The following is a 25043-nucleotide window of genomic DNA, read 5'->3' as shown; positions in this document are numbered from 1 at the left end:
AATTTCCTTGTGCAGGAATACCCGTGCTTTAGATTGTGAAGCGAGCAAAAGGGGTGGAATGTTGGTCATATAAGTTTGTAAATATAATATATATGTTTGATCACTTATAGTTTGTATTGGGTGTGGGAGATAGGCTGTAAGCAGGCCGAGTGGTTATAGCCTAAGGCTTAATTTTAAGACTAAGCTTTTCCCCACACCCTTGACTGTAGCATGATAGCTGGTGGTGCACTTTCATGAGGAATCCCATTATGCCTCAGATAAGTGACTTTGTATCAGAGACTTCCTTGTTTGTATATTGGATTAAAGGTTTTGATTTCTACAATATAAAATGGGGCAGATTGGGAGCTTGCTCTCTCTTGGTTCCTGAGATTAGCATTAGAGAAGGGAGAGCAGAGAAAGGTCATGTGGAGGAGGCTAGGAGAAGCAGCCAAGATGGTATAATGCTGATGGAACAGAGGTGAATAAGTCTGGGGTGAGCTAGAAACCTTTGATTCTAGGAAACTTGGATAAGTCAGTGGCTTTGGGAGCCCTGAATGGAAAGGCAAGTGTTTTCTTACTGTGTGTTTTTACTTGCCCACCAGGTGTAAGCTAGGATTAAAGATGATGGCCCACCAGTTCTTGGCTTCATTGTTTTATTACCATCTGTCCGAATCAGATGTGAACCTGCATGGGCCAGGTGGCTGTGATGGTTGTAGCGGCTACTGGATTTACAAGTAGGTTTTTTTCCATGTGACACTGGTAGTTCCCAGTGGGCTGGAGTACTACAATTTTACAAGAGTTAAATTGAGCCACTTTCATAAATGTCCTTAAAACAAATGATGTGATGGGTTGCTTACAAGTAATCTGTAATTCTATAAGAGGTTTTGGCTATTATAAGCCCTACCTCAAATAACTTTTGATCAACATGTCTTTATAGAAAAGGTCAGAGAAAGTTTGGCAGCATTGAATTAATTTGCTCACTTATTTTTACCTAGAATTATAAAGGGAGGCACTGGCTGGTTGGCTCAGCGGTAGAGTGTTGGCTGGGGGTATGGAAGTCTCAGGTTTGATTTCTGGTCAGGGCACACAGGAAAAGTGACCATCTGCTTTTCCAGTCGGCTTCTCCTCCTCCCCCCTTCTCACTCTCTCTCTCTCTCTCTCTCTCTCTCTCCCCTTCCCGCAGCTGTGGCTCAAATGGTTTGAGCAAGTTGGTTCCAGGTGCTGAGGACAGCTCCATAGCCTTGCCTCAGGTGCTAAAATAGCTCAGTTGCTGAGCAAAGAAGCAATGACCCTAGATAGGCAGAGCATTGCCCCCTAGTGGGCTTGCCAGATGTATCCCGATTGGGATGCATGCAGGAGTTTGTCTCTACCTCTCCACTTCTCACTTAATAATATTAAAAAAAAATTTTAAAAAGGATTATGGTTGAAAATAAAACCAAACCAGAAATGGCATTAGCCTGTGTTCTCTGGCTGAATTTAGTTAGCACAACCTTGCATAAACCATTCAGCTAAAAGGGGTATGTGGGTAAGGTTGGTGGCCTCAAATATTTCCTCTATGCTCCCCAGGACTCCAGGCATCCCAGAACCCTCTCACCTTTTCAAACTTCCAGGCTAGTCTCTTGCTTATTAGGGTTTTGCCCTGCTTTTTACAGTTTCCTTAGGCTGTGTCTTCAACTAATAGGTACCAGTATGATAACACTAGGGAACAATTTTTTTTTCACTTTCTGTTGCATGAGGTTTTCGAACTGTTTCTATATATTTCTACATTGCTGATTCCAAATCTGAAATTTGTTTTTTGGTGCATGCTCTAGTTTTTATGCAATTTTAATTTTTTTTGTTATAGTTAATGGCATGTATTGGTTTTAAATTGGAGTTAAAGGGCAAGGACTCTTGGATTGAACATAACCACAAGGCAATTAATGTTTTACAAACATCACTTTTACATAATTGTAGTTGTTTTTAAATGTAAAAAATTATTATCTGATAAAAAACACCCTCTTATTTTGTTTTAAGATTTTATCATGGCTTCTTTGAGTAGGTGTAAATATAAGAATAGTCCTTACACCTTCTGTTATATATGTGGCTGTTAAACACTTCAACATCAAAGGCGCAATATTTCATCATTTGCGACACATGCATATATTGCCTATTTTCAAGTTCCCTTGGTGATAAAGACAAGAATTGGGCTGCTCATATTGTGTGTCATAATTGTGAGGAAATGCTTCGTGACTGGACAAAAGGAAAATGCAAAGGAATGCCTTTTGGTATTCCCATGGTTTGGCGTGAACCTAAGGATTACAGCAGTGGCTGTTATTTCTGTCTGATCCATACAAAGGGCATCGGCAAGGAAATAAGGCATATGATCACATATCCTAATATTCCTTCAGCAATACGACCTATCCAACACTCTGAGACACTCCTGGTTCCAGTTTTCAATGGTTTTATTTCTTCTAAGGATGAAGAAAGTGAATGTGGTGATCAAGTGTATTTTGATAAGATGCATGAGAAAATGGTTGTAGAATCTGAAGGGTCTTCTTCTGATGCCAAGCAGTCATTAACCCCTCAGCAGTTTAGCCAACCTGAATTGAATGACTTAGTAAGAGATTTGGGCCTATCAAAGAAAGCAGCTGCGTTATTAGCCTCCAGGCTTCAAGAAAAGAATGTACTTCACCAGTCAGCTAAAGTATCCCATTTCAGGAAGCGTAACAAATTTTTGTGGACCTTTTTTCCGAAGACAAATACTTTGTTTACTGTCATGATATCAGTAGTCTTCTCAGCCAGCTAGGTGTTACCACTTACAGTCCAACAGAATGGTGGCTATTCCTTGACAGCTCTAAACAGAGTCTGAAATGTGTTCTACACAATGGTAATGTTTATGCAGCGGTTCTAATTGGTTATTCAACTCATCTGCGAGAAGATTATAATGACATAAAAATTGTCCTCGACTTTCTGAAGTATGAGGAGCATAACTGGATCATTTGTGTAGATTTTTTTTTTTTTTTACAGAGACAGAGAGTCAGAGAGAGGGATAGATAGGGACAGACAGACAGGAACGAAGAGAGATGAGAAGCATCAATCATCAGTTTTTTGTTACGACACCTTAGTTGTTCATTGATTGCTTCCTCATATATGCCTTGACAGTGGGCCTTCAGCAGACCGAGTAACCCCTTGCTCAAACCAGCGACTTTGGGTCCACACTGGTGAGCTTTTGCTCAAACTGGTGATCTTGGGGTCTCAAACCTGGGTTTTTCCACATCCCAGTCTGACGCTCTACCCACTGTGCCACCACCTGGTCAGGCATTTGTGTGGATCTTAAAATGGTAAATTTCCTGCTAGGACAACAGAGAGGTTTCACGAAGTATCCTTGCTTTCTGTGTTTGTGGGACAGCTGAGCTCAGGAGAAACACTGGACACAGAAGAAGTGGCCGAAAATATAAAGCTCTGGAAGTAGGGATGCAAACATTTTGACTGAACCTGTAGTTAATCGACAGAGGATCATTTTTCCCCCACTTCACATCAAACTTGGCTTAATGAAGCAGTTTGTTCAGGCTTTGAATAGAGAAAGTGAATGCTTTCAACATATTATTTCTGCTTTTCCTGCCTTGTCTTTCGAGAAGATAAAAGTAGGTGTATTCGATGAACCTCAAATTCGAACCCTCATACATGATGAAGAATTTGCCAGAAAGGTGAATAAGGAGGAGAAAGCAGCATGGCAGTCTTTTGTGGCAGTTACAAAGAACTTCCTTGGCAACAAAAAAGCAGAAAACTATGAACTTCTGGTTCAAAGGATGCTATTGGCTTTCCACGACATTGGCTGTAACATGAGCATTAAGATTCACTTCCTGAACAGTCAACTTGATAAGTTTCCCCAAAATCTTGGAGCTGTTAGTGATGAGCAGACTACTGATGGAGCATCAAACAACATTGTCCTCAACAAGTACACAAACTCAAAAGCTACAAACACAAATTTTTGCCCGAATAGAATTTAAATAAGTTTTGCACAAATTTTATGATTAAAATAAGTGTTTCAATATGTTCTATTTTGAAATTGTAGACAAATTCTGATGCAATCATATCTTTTAGTGTATTTGCTGCATTATATAAATTATTATATTTTCACTAAGATGATGCCTAAGAAGACATTCTATTTCATTATGTTAAACTAAATGTTGAAAATTTTACAATAAGATGAAAATATAAAATCTTGAATTGCAAAAAAACTGTAGTTTACAGAGAAAAACTAATATCAGATTTGAGATCAGCACACTCAAATTAGGTAAGAACATGTGTTTTTGTGGCTGCAACAAAAATTTTGTTCCCCAGTGTAATAGGTTCCAAAGCCTTGAAGAATTTCTCTCTCAGGTAATTTGCATTTTTTTAACTTTTAAATTTTATTTAGAACATTGACTTTAACAGGGTGACATTGATCAATAAGAGTACATAGGTTTCAGGTAAACATTTCTATAGCATTTGAACTATTGATTATGTTGTATACCCATCACCCAAAGTCAAATCATTTTCTGTCACTTTATATTTTGTCCCACTATCACACCCTTCCCCTACCTCCTCCTTTGTTTCCCTCCCCCATGTCCCCTTCTCCCTGGTAACCAATTCACTTTTATCTATGACCATGAGTCTCAGTTTTATATCTCACCTATCTGTGAAATCATACTCTTCTTAGCTTTTTCTGATTTACTTATTTCACTCAGTATAATGTTCTCAAGGTCCATCCATGTTGTCATAAATGTCACTATGTCATGATTTCTCATGGCTGAGTAGTATTTCATAGTATATATGTACCATATCTTCTTTATCCAATCATCTATCAAGGGATAATTTGCTTGTCATATGATAGTTCTATTCTTAATTTTCTGAGGAAACACTATACTTTCTTCCATAATGGTTGGACTAATTTGCATTCATTGCATTCCTAGCAATGAATGAGGGTTCCTTTTTCTCTACAGCCTCTCCTGCAGTAGTTATTACCTGTCTTGTTGATAACAGCCAATCTAACAGGTGTGAAGTAGTATCTTATTGTAGTTTTGATTTGCATTTCTTGAGTAGCTAGTGAATATGAGCATCTTTTCATATATCTGTTGGCTATTTGTATGTCTTCTTGGAAGAATTGTCGGTCCAGGTCCTCTCTCCATTTTTTATTTGGATTGTTTACTTGTTTGTTGCTGAGCTTTGTTAGTTCTTTATATATTTTGGATATTAACCCCTTATTTTTAAGGAGCTGTTGTTTGCAAATATCATCTCCCATTTAGTTGGCTGTCTATTTATTTTGTTGTTAATTTCCTTTGCTGTGCAGTAGCTTTTTAGTTTGATATAGTCCCATTCATTTATTTTTACCTTTACTTCCCTTGACTTTGGGGTTAAATTCATAAATTATTCTCTATGGTGAAGGTCCATGAGCTTAGTACCTATGTTTTCTTCAATGTAATTCATAGTTTCTGGTCTTATATTAGGTCTTTGATTCATTTTGAATTAATTTTTGTGCAGGGGAACAAACTGCAGTCAAGTTTTATTCTTTTGCATGTGGCTTTCCAGTTTTCCCAGTACCATTTATTAAAGAGGCTTTCTTTTCTCCATTGTGTGTATTTGGCTTCTTTGTTGAATATTATTTGTCCATATATATGTGATTTTATTTCTGGGCTCTTGATTCTGTTCCATTGATCTGTATGTCTGCTTTTCTAACAATACCATGCTGGTTTGATTATTGTGGCTCTATAGTATAATTTGAAGTTAGGTAGTGTGATACCTCCAGCTTCATTCTTTTTCCTCAGGATTGCTTAGGTTTTTCAGGGTTTGTAATGGTTCCATACAAACCTAGTAATTTTTTGTTCTATTTCTTTAAAAATGACATTGAGATTTTGATGGAGATTGCATTAAATTTGTATATTGCTTTGGGTAATATGGCCATTTTAACTATATTGATTCTTCTAATCCATGAACATGAAATATTTTTTCATTTTATTGTGTCTTTTTTAATTTTTTCCAATAATGTTTTGTAGTTTTCAGTATATAGGTCCTTCATCTTTTTTTTTTTTTTTAATTTTATTTATTTATTTATTTTTTACAGAGACAGAGAGTGAGTCAAAGAGAGGGATAGACAGGGACAGACAGACAGTAACAGAGAGAGATGAGAAGCATCAATTATTAGTTTTTCATTGCGCGTTGCAACACCTTAGTTGTTCATTGATTGCTTTCTCACATGTGCCTTGACCGCAGGCCTTCAGCAGGCTGAGCAACCCCTTGCTGGAGCCAGCGACCTTGGGTCCAAGCTGGTGAGCCTCACTCAAACCAGATGAGCCCGCACTCAAGCTGGCGACCTCGGGGTCTCGAACCTGGGTCCTTCCGCATCCCAGTCTGATGCTCTATCCACTGCGCCACCACCAGGTCAGGCAGGTCCTTCATCTTTTATTAAGTTTATTCCTAGTTATTTTTGTTGTTGTTATTGCAATTGTAAAAGGAATTATTTTTTGAGTTCATTTTCTGATGTTCTATCATTGGCGTATAGGAAAGCAGTAAATATTTGTGTACTGATTTTGTATCCTGCAACTTTACTGTATTGGTTTATTGTTTCTAATAGTTTTTTTTGGTGAAGTCTTTGGGGTTTTCTATATACAAAATCATGTCATCTGCATGATATCTTTATTTCTCCTTTTCCAATATGGATGCCTTTTATTTTTTCTTTTGTCTGATTGCTCTGGCTAAAACTCCCAGAGCTATGTTGAATAAGAGTGAAGAGATGAAGAGAGTTGGCAACCTTGTCTTGTTCCTAATATTAGGGGAAAAAAATCTTAATTTTTTCACCATTTACTTTATTATTAGTTGATGATTTGTCATATATAGCCTTTATTATGTTGAGGTACTTTCCTTCTATTCCAATTTTGTTCTTTGTTTTGTTGATGCGGAGTATTGCATTGATTGATTTTTGTATGTTGAACTATCCTTGTGCTCCTGGAATGAATCCCACTTGATCATGATGTATTATTTTTTTAAATGTATTATTGTATTTTATTTGCTAGTATTTTGTTTAGGATTTTTGCTTCTGTGTTTATTAGAGATATTGATCTGTAGTTTTTTTATGTTGTCCTTGCCAGGTTTTGGTATTAGGATTATGATGGCCTCATAAAATGTGTTAGGGAGTATTGCTTCTTCTTCTATTTTTGGAAGACTTTGAGAAGGATAGGTACCAAATCTTTTCTTAATGTTTGGTAGAATTCACTAGTGTAGCCATCTGGTCCTGGATTTCTGTTTTTGGGAGGTTTTTGATAGTTGTTTCTATTTTCTCCCTGTTATTTAGGTTTTCCACTTCTTAGTGATTCAGTCTAGGAAGATTTTATAGTTCTAGGAATTTATTAATTTCCTTTAGGTTGTTGAATTTGGTGGCATATAATATTTTATAATATTCCACCATGATCCTTTTTATATCTATGATGTCTGTGGTAATTTATCCTCTTTCATTTTGAATTTTGTTTATATGAGTCCTTCCTCTTTTTTCTGTAGTGGTTCTAGCCAGTGGTTTGTTGATTTTATTGATCTTTTCAAAGAATCAACTCTTTGTTGTATTAATTTTTTCTCTATATATTTTTACCTTTATTTCATTTAGTTCTGCTCTAATTTTTACTATTTCTTTTCTTCTGTTGATCATGGGTTGCTTTTGTTCTTCTTTTTCTAGTTCCTTAAGATATGGTATTAAATTGTTTACTTGGGATCTCTCTTATTTCTTGAAAAAGTCTGTAATAGTATAAACTTCTCTCTTATTACTACTTTCATTGCATCCTAGAAATTTTGATATGTTGTTTTGGCATTTTCATTTTCTGTATATATCTTTTGATCTTTGCTTTTATTTCTTCTTTGACTCAGTAATTTTTTTAGAAGTATGTTGTTTAATTTCCACATTTTTGTGTTTTCTTTTTTTCCCCTTTACAGTTGAATTCTGATTTCAAAGCCTTATGATCCAAAATATGCTTGTTATAATTTCAGTCTTTCTGAATTTATTGATGTTAATTTTTTGGCCCAATATATGGTCTGTCCTCTGTTTCTGCATACTGGAGAAGAATGTATAATCTGATGTTTTGGGTTGAAATGTTCTATAAATGTCTCTTATGTCCATTTTGTCCAGAATGTTGTTAAAGGCCGATATTTATTTATTGATTTTCTGTTTGGATGATGTTCTAAAGCAGACAATGGTGTGTTAAAATCTTGAAGTATGATTGTGTTTTTGTTCATTCTTAATTTTAGATCAGTTAGTAGATGTCTTATATATTTTGGTGTTCCCTGGTTTGGTGCATGTATATTAAGAAGTGTTATGTCTTCTTGATACAATTCCCCTTTATCATTATAAAATGTCCATCTTTATCTCTGGTTATCTTTGTTGTCTTGAAGTCAGCATTGTCAGATATGAGTATGGTTACACCTGCTTTTCTTTGGATATTATTTGCTTGGAGAATCATTCTCAAACCTTTCTCTTTGAATCTACTTTTGTCCTTGCAGTTTAGATGAGTCTCTTGAAGGCAGTGTATCATTGAGTTTGGCTTTTTGACCCAATTTGCTACTCTGTACCTCTTTATTGGTGAGTTCAGTCCATTTACATTTAGGGTAACTATTGACACTTGAGAATTTCCTATAGCCATTTTATGTTTTGTTTTCTGATAGCTCTGTGTCTTGTTTGGTTCTTCTCATTTTTGTTTCTGTCTGTTGTTTTTGTTTGGTGGTATTCCATATTTGTTTCCGCTGTTTCATCTTCTTTTCAGCCATGTGTGTCAGTAGCAGCTTTCTTGTGGGTGGCTACCACTAGGTTATTAAGGGAAAAATATTTACATGTACAATAGTCTTTTGTCTTATGAGTGCTTTGGCACTCCATCCTCCTTTGCTACTGCAGATCTTTATTCTCTCCCCTCTTTTGTTATTATTGTCACAGATTATCCTTGTTTTTCTTGTGACCTTGTTGGAGTTTTTACTTGTAGTTTTGACTTGCTTTTTTTCTTTGTGTCTGGTCGAATAACCCCTTTGAGTATTTTCTGAAGTGGGAGGTTTTGGGTGATAAATTCCCTCAGCTTCTGTATATCTATAAAAGTTTTTATTTCTCTTTCATATTTGAAGAATAACTTTGATGGATTATAGTATTTTTGGCTGGTAATTCCTCTCTTTCAGTACTTTGAATGTTTGGTTCCACTGTCTTCTGGCTTGTAGAGTTTCTGCTGAGAAATCTGATGATAACTTAATGGGCTTTCCTTTGTGTGTTATGTTCTTCTTTTCCCTAACTGCCTTGAGGATTCTTCTTTGTCATTGACTTTTAATAATTTTATTATGATGTACCTTGGAGTAAGTCTGTTTGAGTTGATGTAACTGGGTATTCTGTTTGCTTCTTGGATTTAAGGCTCTAACTCTATCCATAGGCTTGGGAATTACTCATCAATTATTTGTTTGAATCGGCTCTCCATTTCTTTCTTCCTCTTTCTGATATACCCATTATTATTATTTTTTATTTAAAATTTTGTGTTTATATAGATTCAAGTGTTTCACCAAATATATCTCCCCCATCCTCTTATTCCCCTTGGCACCCCCATGCTCCTTCCCCCCCAGTACTTTCCCCCCTTCCCTCCAGGATTTGTTGTCCTGTTCTCTATTATGCTGTGTTATGGATATACAATTTTAGTAAACTCTTCCCCTTCTCTGATCCCATCTTCTCTTCTATTTTCCCTCTGACCGCTTTTCTTTTGGTCCCTTTGATCCTGCCTCTGCCTCTGTTCTGTTGCTTACTTCACATTGTTCATTAGATTCCTCAAATGAGTGAGGTCATATGATATTTCTCCCTCTCTGCCTGGCTTATTTCACTTAGCATGATAGTTTCCAGGTCCATTCATGGTGTCACAAAAGGTAAACTTTGCTTCTTCCTCATGGCCACATAGTATTCCATTGTGTATATGTACTACAGCTTTTTAATCCACTCGTCCACTGATAGACACTTGGGCTGTTTCCAGATCTTGGCTATTATAAACAATACTGCAATAAACATGGGGGTGCATTTCTTCTTTTGAATCAGTGATTTGATATTCATAGGACATATTCCTAAAAGTGGGATAGCTGGGTTAAAGGGAAGTTCCATTTTTAATTTTTTAAGAAATGTCTATACTATTTTCCACAGTGGCTGCACCAGTCTGCATTCGCACTAGCAGTGCAGGAGGGTTCCCTTTTCTCTGCACCCTCTCCAGCACTTATTATCTGTTGTTTTGTTAATGAGCGCCATTCTGACAGGTGTGAGGTGATATCTCATTGTGGTTTTAATTTGCATTTCTCTAATGATTAGTGATGTTGAACATTTTTTCATATGCCTAATGGCTATCAGTATGTCCTCTTTGGAGAAGTATCTATTCATTTCTTTTGCCCATTTTTTGATTGGATTTTTTATCTTCCTGGTGTTGAGTTTTAGGAGTTCTTTATAAATTTTGGTTATTAACCCCTTATCAGATGTATTGGTGAATATATTCTCCTATTTTGTGGGTTGCCTTTTTATTTTGTTCATGGTATCTTTAGCTGTGCAAAAGCTTTTTAGTTTGATATAGTCCCATTTGTTCATCCTGTCCTTTATTTCACTTGCATGTGGAGATAAATCAGCAAAACTAGTACTTCAAGAGATATTGGAGAGTTTACTGCCTATATTTTCTTCCAAGAAGTTTATGATTTCATAACTTACATTTAAGTCTTTTATTTATTTTGAGTTTACTTTTATGAATGGTGTAAGTTGGTGATCCAGTTTCATTTTTTTGCAAGTACCTGTCCAATTTTCTGAACATAATTTGTTAAAGAGACTGTCTTTACTCCATTGTATGGTCTTACCTCATTTGTCAAATATCAATTGTCCATATAGGTGTGGGTTTATTTCTGGGTTCTCTGTTCTGTTCCATTGATCTGTATGCCTGTTCTTATGCCAATACCAAGCTATTTTGAGTACAATGGCCTTGTAGTATAACTTGATATCAAGAAGTGTGATACCCCCTACTTTATTCTTCTTTTTCAGGATTACTGAGGCTATTGTTCTTTCTTGGTTCACATGAATATTTGGAATATTTGTTCTATATCTTTAAGTATGTCATTGGTATTTTAATAGCAACTGCATTGAATTTATAGATTGCTTTGGGTAATATAGACATTTTAATGATGTTTATTCTTCTTATCCATGAACATGGTAAATGCTTCCACTTGTTTGTATTTTCCTTGATTTCTTTTATCAATGTTTTATAATTTTCCAAGTATAAGTCTTTAACCTCCTTTGTTAAATTTACTCCTAGGTACTTTATATGTTTTGTTGCAGTGGTGAAGGGGACTGTTTTTTTAATTTCTCTTTCAGACAGTTCATTGTTTGTATATAAAAATGCCACTGATTTCTGAATATTGATTTTTTATCCTGCCACCTTCCTGAATTCATTTATCTGGTCCAGTAGTGTTTTGACTGAGACTTTAGGGCTTTCTATGTACAGTATCATATCATCAGCAAATAATGATAGTTTACTTCTTCCAATTTGGATGTTTTTTTAAATCTCTTCTTCTTGTCTGATTGCTGTGGCTAGGACTTCCAGAACTATGTTGAATGAGAGTGGTGAAAGAGGGGCACCCCTGTCTTGTTCCTGATCTTAAAGAGATTTATTTTATTTTTGCCAATTGATTATGATGTTGGCTTTGGGTTTGTCATAGATGGCCTTAATCATATTGAGGTATGATTTCTGTATTCCCACTTTGCTGAAAGTTTTTATCATAAATGGGTGCTGGATTTTATCAAATGCTTTTTCTGCATCTATTCATATTATCATGTGATTTTTATTCTTTCTCTTGTTTATATGTTGAATCACATTGCTTGATTTGCTGATATTGTATCACCCTTGTCTCCCTAGAATAAATCCTACTCGATCATGATATATGATTTTTTAAATGTATTGTTGGATCCTGTTTGGTAATATTTTGTTTAGAATTTTAGCATCTAAGTTCATCAGGGATATTGGTCTATAGTTTTCTTTCTTTGTATTGTCTTTGCGTGGTTTTGGAATTGTATTATGCTCGCCTCATAAATGGAGTTTGGAAGTCTTCCCTCCTCTTGAATTTTTTGAAATAGCTTGAGAAAAATAGGAGTTAGTTTTTTTTGAATATTTGGTAAAATTTGTTGGTGAAGCCATCTGGCCTAGCACTTTTGTTTGTTGGGAATATTTTGATAACTCTTTCAAGCTCATTTGATGAAATTGGTCTATTTAGGCTTTCTGATTCTTCTATATTGATTTTTGAAAGATTATATATTTCAAGGAATTTTTCCATTTTGCCTAGGTTGTCTAATTTTATAGCATATAGTTCTTCATAGTATTTTCTTACAATCCTTTGTATTTCTGCTCTGTCAGTTGTTACTTCTCTCTCATTTCTAATTTTATTTATTTGAATCCTCTCTCTTTTCTTCTTGGTAAGTCTGGTTAGAAGTTTGTCTATCTTGTTTATCTTTTCAAAGAACCAGCTCTTGGTTTCATTGATCTTCTGTATTGTTTTTTTTAGCTTCTCTGTCATTTATTTACACTCTGATCTTTATTATTTTCTTTCTTCTACTTCCTCCGGGTTTTACTTGCTGTTCTTTTTCTAATTTTTTTTTAGATGCAGTGTTAAATTGTTTATTTGAGCTTTTTCTAGCTTCTTAGGGTATGCCTGTAGTGCTATGAGCTTCCCTCTCAAGACTGCTTTTGCTGTGCCCCATAAATTTTGAGTTGTTGTATGTTTGTTTTCATTTGTTTCAAGAAAATTTTTTATTTTTTTATCTCATTTTTAACCCATTTGTTATTTAATAACATGCTATTATGTTCCAAGTGTTAAAGTGTTTTTCAGTTTTTCTATTGTGGTTGATTTCTAGTTTCTTGCCAATGTAATCTGAGAAGATATTTGATATGATTTCAATCTTCTTATATTTGTTGAGACTTTTTTTGTGTCCTAGAATGTGGTCTATCCTAGAGAATGTACCATGAGCACTTGAAAAGAATGTATATTCTTCTGCTTTATGGTGCAGGGTTCTGAAGATATTTATTTAATCCAGTTGATCTAGTGTGTTTTTTAAGTCTGCTGTTTCTTTGTTAATTTTCTTTCTTGAGGATCTATCCTGTGATGTTAGTAGGGTATCAAAATTCCTACTATTAATAGTATTGCTGTTCTTGCCATTTATGCCTATTCAAATCTGCTTTATATATAAATATTTAGGTGCATAGATATTCACAATTGTTATATCTTTCTGTTGGATTACTCCCTTTATCATTATGTGGTGACCTTCTCTATTTTATCTGACATAAGTATTACTACCTCACCTTATCTTCATTTCCATTTGCATGAAATATTTTTTTCCATTTCTTTACTTTTAGTCTATGTGTACTTTTGTTTTGAGGTGTGTCTCTTGTAGACAACATATGTTCGGGTTCTGTTTTCTTATCCATGCAGCTACCCTGTGTCTTTTGATTAGAACATTTAGTCCATTTATATTTAAGGTTATTATTTATATATAGTTGTTTATTGGCATTTTATTCTTTAAATTTACATTCCTCCTGGGCTAGATTTCCCCCCCCCCCACTTTGTTTTGTTTACAGCAGGTACCTTAACATTTCTTGTAGAATTGGTTTGGTTGTAGTGAGGCTTTTTTTTTGTTTGTTTGGGAAGCTTTTTATTTCTCCTTCAATTTTAAATCATAGCCTTGCTGGATAGAGAAGTCTTGATTGTGGCCTCTTGTTTTGCATTACTTTGAATATTTCTTGCCATTCCTTTCTGGCCTCTAATGTTTCTGTTGAGAATTCAGATGTCATCCTAATGAGGTCTCCTCTGTAGGTAATAAACTGCTTTTCTCTTGCAGCTTTTAGTATTCTTTCTTTATCTCTTAATTTTTGTATTTTAATTATGTCTTTGTGTTGGCCTTTTTTGGCTTATCCTTAATGGAACTCGCTGTGCTTCTTGAACTTGTGTGAATTTTTTCTTCCTTAATTTAGTGAAGTTTTCAGCCATGATTTCTTCATTCAGATTCTCTATCCCTTGTTCTTTCACTTCTGCTTCAGGAACTTTTATAGTGCTGATGTTATTTCTCTTCATGTTGCCATAGAGCTCTCTTAGAGTTTCCTCAGACGTTTTGAGCCTCTTTTCTTTTTGCTGCTCTGCTTATGTTCTTCCATTTATGTTGTCCTCTAAGTTGCTGATTTGATCCTCAGCTTTAATTCCTTTCAGTATGGTCTTCATTTCTGATATTGTATTTGTCATTTGTGACTGATTCTTTTTTATTATTTCAATGTCATTTTTTATACTTGCTATCTCTTTATTTAGGTGCTCATTATGTCCATCCATTGTTGCTCTAAGATCTTTGAGCATCCTAACAATCATTATTTTAAACTCTGCATCCAGTAATTTGGTTATTCTGTCTAATTCAAATATTTTTGGGGGATTTCTCTTGTTGATTCATTTGGGTTGCATTTCTCTGCCTTCCCTTTTTGTCTGTGTAGAAGAAGGGTGTGGCCACATGAGTGTGATTGGTGTGGCCTCTGTGTTTTGTAGGTGTGGTCTGTCTGTATACCTGCCACCCCCTCTGCCACCACTTTGAGCATTCAGGCATGGGCTTTGCTGGTGCCTGCTCACTGCGGTGGTCAGTGCAGCTTCTGCTTTGCCTTAGTGGGCAGGACTGTGTTTGTGTACTTGGGATGCAAGCCTTGGCTGGTCTGGCCTCTGTACCTCCCCCAAGGATGGGACTGCACTTGTTTGCCTGGGCTACAAGCCCTGGCCAGCCTCCTATCTCCACCCCACCTTCCTATCTCCACTCCACACCCCTATCTCCACCCCACCCCCATGGACAGGACTGTGCTCCTGCTTCTGGTCTGCAAGATTTGGCTGGCCTCAGGCCTTTGCCCTGCCCCCGCCAGCAGGACTGTGCTCATGTGCTGGGGCCATAAGCCTCAGCCCTGAAGGTGTGGCTGTGCTCCTGAGTTCAGCTGCAAGTCTCAGCTGGTTCCCTGGCTTTTGCCTTGCCCCTGCTGGTGGGACTGCAGGTGGGACCGCTTTTATGTGCCCGACCTACAGCCACAGGTCAGATTGCTTTCATGCACCCCTTCCACAGTTGCGGCTGCTCTCAGCCTTCACCCCCGCAGGCAGGACTGTGCTTGCACCTGGCCTGTTGCAGTCAGCCCCAGCTTCTGTACCCGTGGGCAGGGCTGAGCTTGTGTCTGGGCTGCAGCCCCGGCAAGCCCCCAGCTTCCACCTCTGCTGACAGAACAACATTTCTGCATCCTGCTGCTGCCCTCCCTCTGGCAAGCACTCAGCAGTATGGAGTCGGTGATGGAGCTCAGACCTTAGCACTCAATACTGTATCCTGGATGACTCCTTGCTTCTAAGTGATTCTTTGCTCTGACTGCAGCAGGAGAGCTTCTGTTTGGTGGTGACCTGCTTCCTTTGCTGGTATTGCTGGTTCCAGAAAAGATATTCACTTTAGATTTGGGGAGTGATTCAGCCCAGGGGTTAGGGTGGCTGTCTCTCAAAGTGTTTCTCCCTTTGCCTCCTAGATTACTCTCTCTTCCTGCTACTCCGGTCATCTCAGCTCTCCCTGTCCCTCATAGCCCTGGGTGAGTGGTTGTGAAAGAGGTTTTCTATGCGGACCCTTTAAGATGAATCCTGGGTCTGAGAAATCTGTCTTTTTTTTTTTTTTGTAAAGTCTTTTTTTTATTAAATTTAATGCAGTGACATTGATAAATCAGGGTACATATGTTGAGAGAAAATATCTCTAGATTATTTTGACATTTGATTGTGCTGTATACCCCTCCCGCAAAGTTAAATTGTCTTCTGTTACCTTCTATCTGGTTTTCTTTGTGCCCCTCCCCTCCCCTAACCCCTCTCTCCTTCTTCACCCCCTCCGCCCTCCCCCAACCCCCCCACCCCTGTTGCCATCACATTCTTATTCATGTCTCTGAGTCTCATTTTTATGTCCCTTCTATGTATGGATTCATCTTAATTTTTTTTCTGATTTACTTATTTCACTCCGTATAATGTTATCAAGGTCAATCCATGCTATTGTAAATGATCCGATGTCATCATTTCTTATGGCTGAGTAGTATTCCATAGTATATATGTACCAAAGTTTTTTAATCCACTCGTCCTCTGACGGACACTTGGGCTGTTTCCAGATCTTCGCTATTGTGAACAATGCTGCCACAAACATGCGGGTGCATTTCTCCTTTTCGAGCCGTTCTATGGTGTCCTTGGGGTATATTCCTAAAAGTGGGATAGCTGGGTTAAAAGGCGGTTCGATTTTCAGTTTTTTGAGGAATCTCCATACTGTTTTCCACAGTGGCTGCACCAGTCTGCATTCCCACCAGCAGTGCAGGAGGGTCCCCTTTTCTCCACATCCTCGCCAGCACTTATTCTGTGTTGTTTTGTTGATAAGCGCCATTCTGACTGGTGTAAGGTGATATCTCATTGTGGTTTTAATTTGCATTTCTCTAATGATTAGTGATGTTGAGCATTTTTTCATATGCCTATTGGCCATCTGTATGTCCTCTTTGGAGAAGTGTCTATTCATCTCTTTTGCCCATTTTTGGATTGGGTTGTTTGTCTTCCTGGTGTTGAGTTTTACAAGTTCTTTATAAATTTTGGTTATTAACCCCTTATCAGACGTATTGTCAAATATGTTCTCCCATTGTGTAGTTTGTCTTTTTATTCTGTTCTTGTTGTCTTTAGCTGTGCAAAAGCTTTTTAGTTTGATATAGTCCCATTTATTTATCCTGTCTTTTATTTCACTTCCCCGTGGAGATAAATCAGCAAATATATTGCTCCGAGAGATGTCGGAGAGCTTACTGCCTATGTTTTCTTCTAAGATGCTTATGGTTTCACGGCCTACATTCAAGTCTTTTATCCATTTTGAGTTTATTTTTGTGAGTGGTGTAAGCTGGTGATCTAGTTTCATTTTTTTGCAGGTAGCTGTCCAATTTTCCCAACACCATTTGTTAAAGAGGCTGTCTTTACTCCATTGTATTTCCTTACCTCCTTTGTCAAATATCAGTTGTCCATAGAACTGTGGGTTTGTTTCTGGGTTCTCTGTTTTATTCCATTGATCTATATGCCTGTTCTTATGCCAGTACCAGGCTGTTTTGAGTACAATGGCCTTGTAGTATAACTTGATATCAGGAAGTGTGATACCTCCCACTTTATTCTTCTTTTTTAAGATTGCTGAGGCTATTCGTGTCCTTTTTTGGTTCCATATAAATTTTTGGAATATGTGTTCTATATCTTTGAAGTATGTCATTGGTATTTTAATTGGTATTGCATTGAATTTATAAATTGCTTTGGGTAATATAGACATTTTAATGATGTTTATTCTTCCTAACCATGAGCATGGTATATGCTTCCACTTGTTAGTATCTTCCTTGATTTCTTTTATCAATGTTTTGTAATTTTCTGAGTACATGTCTTTAGTCTCCTTGGTTAAGTTTACTCCTAGGTACTTTATTTTTTTGGTTGTAATTGTGAAGGGGATTGTTTCCTTAATTTCTCTTTCTGACTGTTCATTGTTGGTGTATAAAAATGCTTCTGATTTCTGAGTATTGATTTTATATCCTGCCACTTTGCTGAATTTATTTATCAGGTCCAGTAGTTTTTTGACTGAGACTTTAGGGTTTTCTATATACAATATCATATCATCTGCAAATAATGATAGTTTTACTTCTTCTTTTCCAACTTGAATGCCTTTTATTTCTTCTTCTTGTCTGATTGCTGTGGCTAGGACTTCCAGGACTATGTTAAATAAGAGTGGTGAAAGGGGGCACCCCTGCCTTGTTCCTGATCTTAAGGGTATTGCTTTTAATTTTTGCCCATTGAGTATGATGTTGGCTGTGGGTTTCTCATAGATGGCTTTTATCATGTTGAGGTATGTTCCCTGTATTCCCACTTTGCTGAGAGTTTTGATCATGAATGGGTGCTGGATTTTATCAAATGCTTTTTCTGCATCTATTGAAATTATCATATGGTTTTTCTCCTTCTTTTTGTTTATGTGATGAATCACATTGATTGATTTACGAATATTGTACCAGCCTTGCCTCCCCAGAATAAATTCCACTTGATCATGGTGTATGATTTTTTCCATATATTGTTGGATCCGGTTTGCTAATATTTTGTTGAGGATTTTAGCATCTATATTCATCAGAGATATTGGCCTATAATTTTCTTTCTTTGTGTGGTCTTTGCCTGGTTTTGGAATCAGAATTATGCTCGCCTCATAAAAGGAGTTTGGAAGTCTTCCTTCCTCTTGAATTTTTTGAAATAGTTTGAGAAGGATAGGAGTTAGATCTTCTTTGAATATTTGGTAGAATTCCGTTGTGAAGCCATCGGGCCCCGGACTTTTCTTTGTTGGGAGTTTTTTGATAACTGTTTCGATCTCCTTTGGTGTAATTGGTCTGTTTAAGTTTTCTGATTCTTCCAGATTGATTTTTGGAAGATTGTACGTTTCAAGGAATTTGTCCATTTCATCTAGGTTGTCTAGTTTTTTGGCATACAGTTCTTCATAGTATTTTCTTACAATATTTTGTATTTCTGTTGTGTCAGTTGTTATTTCTCCTCTCTCATTTCTAATTTTATTTATTTGAGTCCTCTCTCTCTTTTTCTTGGTGAGTCTACTTAAAGGTGCATCAATCTTGTTTACCTTTTCAAAGAACCAGCTCCTAGTTTCATTGATCTTCTGTATTGTTTCTTTAGCCTCTATGTCATTTATTTCTGCTCTGATCTTTATTATTTCCTTCCTTCTACTACATTTGGGCTTTACTTGCTGTTCTTTTTCTAATTCTTTTAGATGCAGGGTTAAGTTGTTTATTTGAGCTTTTTCTAGCTTCTTAAAGTGTGCCTGTAGTGCTATGAACTTCCCTCTCAGCACTGCTTTCGCTGTGTCCCATAAATTTTGAGTTGTTGTATGCTCATTGTCATTTGTTTCTAGGAATTTCTTTATTTCTTCTTTGATCTCATTCTTAATCCATTCATTATTTAATACCCTGCTATTTAGTTTCCATGTGTTTGAGAATTTTTGAGCTTTTCTGCTGTGATTCATTTCTAGTTTCATGCCGTTGTGATAGGAGAAAGTGCTTGATATGATTTCAGTCTTCTTAAATTTGTTGAGAGCACTTTTGTGCCCTAACATGTGGTCTATCCTAGAGAATGTACCATGAGCACTTGAAAAGAATGTATATTCTGCTGCTTTAGGGTGAAAGGTTCTGAAGATATCTATTAAATCGAGTTGATCTAGTGTTTCCAATAAGTCTGCTGTTTCTTTGTTAATTTTCTTTCTTGAGGATCTATCTAGTGATGTTAGTGGGGTATTGAAATCCCCTACTATTATAGTATTGCTGTTGATCTCGCCCTTTAAATCCATCAAAGTCTGTTTTATATATTTGGGTGCTCCTATATTAGGTGCATAGCTATTTATAATAGTTATATCTTCCTGTTGGATTACTCCCTTTATCATTATGTAGTGGCCTTCTTTATCTCTTACTATATCCTTTGTTTTAAAGTCCAATTTGTCTGATATAAGTATTGCTACCCCAGCTTTTTTTTCATTTCCGTTTGCATGAAACATTTTTTTCCATCCTTTTACCTTCAATCTATGTGTGTCTTTTGTTCTAAGGTGTGTCTCTTGTAGACAACATATGTATGGGTCCTGTTTTCTTATCCACGCAGCTACCCTATGTCTTTTGATTGGATCATTTAATCCATTTACATTTAAGGTTATTATTGATATGTAGTTGTTTATTGCCATTTTCTTCTTTAAAGGTGTATTCCTTTTTTTTTTTTTTTTTTCTGTATTCTTTTCCCACTTTATCTGTTTACACCAGGCCCCTTAATATTTCCTGCAGCATTGGTTTGGTTGTAATGAATTCCTTGAGTTGTTTTTTGTCTGGGAAGCTTTTTATTTCTCCTTCAATTTTAAACGATAGCCTTGCTGGATAAAGTAGTCTTGGTTGTAGGTTCTTGTTCTGCATTACTTTGAATATTTCTTGCCATTCCCTTCTGGCCTCAAGTGTTTCTGTTGAGAAGTCAGATATCATCCTTATGGGGGCTCCTTTGTAGGTGATAACTTTTTTTTCTCTTGCAGCTTTTAATATTTTCTCTTTATCGCTTAGCTTTGGTATTTTAATTATGATGTGTCTTGGTGTAGGTTTCTTTGGGTTTCTCTTTAATGGAGTCCTCTGTGCTTCTTGGATTTGTGAGAGTTTCTCTTGCATTAATTTAGGGAAGTTTTCAGCTATGATATGATTGAACAAAGTCTCTATCCCTTGTTCTTTTTCTTCTTCTTCAGGAACCCCTATGATGCAGATGTTATTTCTCTTCATGTTGTCACAGAGCTCTCTAAGAGTTTCCTCTGACTTTTTGAGTCTTTTTTCTCTTTTCTTCTCTGCTTTCATGCCTTCATTCCAGTTGTCTTCTAACTCGCTGATTCGATCCTCTGCTCTATCTATCCTGTTTTTAATTCCTTCCATTGTGATATTGTATTTGTCGTCTCCAACTGATTCTTTTTTATACTTGCTATTTCTTTATTTAGGTTTTCAAACTCCCCCTCCATTGTTGTTCTAAGATCCCTAAGCATCCTTACAATCATTATTTTGAACTCCGCATCTGGAAGTTTGATTATTTCCATATCACTCAGTTCATCTCTCGAAAGTGTCTCTTGTGGTTTCATTTGGATTGCACTCCTTTGTCTTCTCATCTTCTTCTTTTTTTTTTTATTTGTAGAGTTGATTGAGTCTAGGCTTGGTGTTGTCTGCCTCCAGTTTTCAGTTGTGTTATTTTTAGGTCTTCGTGGGTTGGTATCAGCTATTATTTATAATCCACTTTCGGATTTGGGCAGCTTTGAAGTCTTGATTTGTTTGTTTTCTTACAGGTGATAGTCTTGTTAACTGATCTCAGCAGGGGGCTTCCTTGAAACTGTATCCAGGAATGCTGTGGGTGTAACCTGAGATGCTGAAGGTCTCTTCCTCCAACTAATCTCACTGGGGGCAGGGTTTTTTCTCTCAGCTTCAGTAGGGGGAGGTGTATCTCAGATCTCCATGGAGACCTGAGTTACTGCCCCTCCTCCCCACTTCTTGTTTTCAGCTGTGTCTTGTTGTGCTGATTGGAGCTGGATAGATGTCCGGAGATCTCTGATCCGGAAGCACTTCAGCTCTGTTTTGTGAAAGGTTCAGTCCCTCCCCCAGCTATGGCCGCCTCCAGCACGAATGAGTCAGCTTTTTTATTTTGTTTCTTGCATACCTTAGCCCCTCACAGTCTGTCCCTCTCCCTGTCTTTTCCACTTGGGAGATAAGCTGGTCTTTTCAACCCACCTTGCTCCCTGGTCGCCAGGTAAGTGGCTGTGAGCAGTAGTTTCTGCTCTTTTTCCTCTGTGAAATCCTCTCTGGGCTCTCAGCCTCACCCCCCTCCTTTCCTTCCTGTAAGCAGAGGAGATTCAGGCACTCCTTACCAGGATTATTGTGGCTTCCTCTTTGCTCCTTGGTTTTTGAGAGCTGTTCTTGCAGTTCAGTGTTGGTTTGTCATGCTGATTTTTTCTAAATTGATTTGTATTCCAGTTTGGTATTGAGAGCTGGGTGTCTGTGCATCCGCCTACTCCGCTGCCATCTTCTCTCTCCTCTGTCTCTTTCTTGAAAATAGTATCCTGACTTGTTTTCAGCTAAATACTGTCTATATGCCTCTTATAGGCTCTGGGGCTGCAGTCTGGGGCTTTTTTCCTGGGGACCAGGACCCTCCCCTCTCTGCTAAACTCACTTCCTGCTGTGTGAGTCTCTCCAGGCTGCCACTCGCTCCCAGGAGCTGGGCAGCCCTCTCTACGTTTCTTCTTTTCCTACCAGTGTCAGTGTGGCTTCTTCAGTGATCCTTGGTTAAAGAGTCCTCTTAGTTTAGTCCAAAGTCAGTTTTTCCAGATGATTATTTTTAAAATTATGTTGTAATCCACTTTGGTTCTGGGAGGTGGGAGTTGGTACATCTGCCTACTTCATCGTCATCTTGCCCCCCCATTATTCTTTTATTGTTTTTTATGATTGAATCAAATAATTCTCATAGAACTTGGTCATTTTATTTTTATTCTTGAGTCTCTCACTTCTTTCCTGTGTATTATCTCTAGTTACCTGTTTTCAATGTCACTGATTTTTTCCTGTATGTGGCTTGTTCAATTAGCAAAACTTGCTGCCTCAGTCCTTAATTCTTGTATTGAATTTTTTATCTCTGTTTTTAAAGTTTTAATCTCCTTGGTGAGGTATTCCTTTTGTTCATTAATTTGTTTTCTGAGCTTACTCAGTTGCCTGTTGGTGTCTTCTCACATCTTGTTGAGTATTGTCAGAACTTCAATTTTGAATTCTCTATTATTTAATTCCACATTTTCCATGTGATTGAGTTTTTTTTCCTGTAGATTTAAAATTTTTTTCTGAATTACTTCTCTGACTTGTGTAGCCATTGTATTCAATTTCTTCTTCCCTGATGGCATTTGAGAGTGGTATTGTTAGGAATCCTAACAAAAAAAAATAACTAAAAATATATAATAAAAGTATAAAAATTAAAAAAATTATGACAATAAATAAGAAAAAACACAGAATAATTGAAAGTGAACAAAAAAGTCAAAAACAAAACACTCACAAAAAATAAAAATATAACAATTAAAAAAATGAAATTTAATACAGAAGAAGGAAAAAAAGAAAAAAAGGGAAAAGAAAGGAAAAACAAATTTTGGTTTTGAGAGATTTCTTCCAATGAGTGTTGCTGTATTATAACTTTTAGCTCTGTGAAGTTCTTGGGCTGTTTGCTGAGCTGTTGCTGTTATAATGATGTGGTGGGCTGCAGTCATGTTGGTGAGTAGGTTGTGTTGTAAGGGCTTTATGGCTTCGTCCTTATGGCTTTGGCTTTATGGCTTCAGCTTTCCAGCTTAATGGCTCTGATAATGGTGAGCTCTGGCTTCCAAGTTTTTCTTCCCATTTCTCAACAGACATGGAGATCAGACTTGGAGCACCTCTGTTCTTCAGGGGAGAGAGTGACTCTGTAGAGCTAGCTATAGGGTTTGTCTCTGCCATTCTTGGTACCACGAGGTAAAGGAAGTATGATCTGGGAGGCTGGGGGGCTGCACTTTTGCTTTCTCTGTCTCTGCCAAGTGCGGGCTGCAGGCAGACCACAGGAACACTGGCTGTGACCTCATGCTCTGGTTGCTTTGTTTTATCTCTCCCTCTGCCCCTCTGTCTCACTGCACCTCCCAGTAGAAGGAGACCCAGTTACTCTGATTTTCCTTCTCCATACCCCTCAGACAAAATCCCAAGAGCCTGAGCTTCCCTCCTTCCTGTAGTCCAGCAGAGAAAGAAACAAAAACAAAACCCAGTCACTCCAGGCTTATCTCCTCTCCTCTCCAAAACCCACCATGAATGTGTTTTATCCTTTACCCTCATTTTCACCCATCCCACTTTTGGTCAATCATGCTTATAACTCTAATGTGTGGCAATACATTTTAATTTGGGCACAATTTTGAGGGCACCTCAAAATGGACACCTCCTTTTCACCCGTCCATTTGGTAAGTAGATCTTTCAGCCCAGCTGTGGTACCATCAGTGCATTATAGTTGTTCAATTTGTTGAAATTTCAAGGGGAAGATCAGGAGTATCTCTCACGCTGCCATTACTCCACTGTCATTCTGATTTGCATTTAAAAAGCATTTCAAGACTTTAATAATTCTTCCCTTATGACTGTCTTTTAATGCTGGTAATTTCAGGCAGCTTATTACTTGCTGGGCTCTTCCATTTCTGTGATTTTTCCATCCATTAGGGTACATATTTGGAAGGAGGCACTCATTTTGGCCTTACTGGTTAGAACATAGAAATACATTCTTATTTTTTGGTAATTAGTCCCTGTTTTGGGCTCCTGGGTAATGCCCATCACCCAGTGGTCATTCTGACATTCTTCTCTGTCCACTTTCCCAAAGCTAAACAGCTGGAGGCAGAGCAGGGTGGTCTCCAGAACCTGGCTTAGGCACCAAGGTCAATGGTCCCTCTGACTGGTCACTGCTCATACTGGGTATTTAGTATTTTGACTCTTAACCCTGCAAATAGGAAATGAACTCATGTGGTCTTAGCTTTGTGTTGAGCCAATCAGTTACTAGTGCAGTGAGAGAACTATTTTGAAGATCAGACCATAGTGAAAGTTATTTGACTCAGAAATATTCTATACAAGAGTAATATCAAAACAAAAGCAATACAAGAGTAATATTAAACTTTATAGCAGTCTTCTGGGAAGAAAAATTAACCAGGAGACATTTGTTTAAGAGGCTAGGCTGCCAAAAACAGACTGTTCTCAATTGTCATATCTGTTTTTATTCTCTCTTAGTCTATGAAAGTAGGGAAGGTTATGTCCTGAATATAGAATATAGTGAAACATGAGCAGTTTATATCAAAACAAAGTTATTCCTACTTATGTGTATTGGTGGTTGGCAATTCAAAATGAAGCCTTGTCTTGGTCACAAAACAGCAGGTCCAATTTGTGGAAGGTTGAAACTTTTCAAAGAGGATTTCTATACTTCATGTATAGCGATTGCTTAAGATGATAGTATATACACATCTGTGAAAGCATAAATATAGTGTAAGTCAGTCATACTTATAACTTTAATGTGTGGCAATACATTTTGATTTGGGCACAATTTTGAAAAAAAAATGTTTTTATTAGCTGGACAGTTATAAGGGGAAAGTTTGTCAATACCATATATAGTCTAGCTACTGTTGCAGACATTTTCACGTTCTCTCATTTGGTCTTTCCAATAGCATTGTGAAGCAGGTATTATTAACTTAATTTTAGAGATGAAGCTCAAGGTGCTTAAGTGATTTGACTTTCAAAAGTCATTTCCACAGAAAACATCTTGGAACGTCAGAGTGTGTGTGTGTGTGTGTGTGTGTGTGTGTGTGTGTACACGCACTTGTCTGTGCTTCTGTGTTGTAAAGGCAATGAAGTCACATCTGCTGTTCTTAGGAAAATGCTGTTTTAACTCCTGATGCACCTTTGATCTTTCTTTGA

The sequence above is a fragment of the Saccopteryx bilineata genome, chromosome 3 (assembly GCF_036850765.1).
Source record: "Saccopteryx bilineata isolate mSacBil1 chromosome 3, mSacBil1_pri_phased_curated, whole genome shotgun sequence".
Classification (NCBI taxonomy): Eukaryota; Metazoa; Chordata; class Mammalia; order Chiroptera; family Emballonuridae; genus Saccopteryx; species Saccopteryx bilineata.
This window is presented reverse-complemented; position numbering follows the sequence as displayed.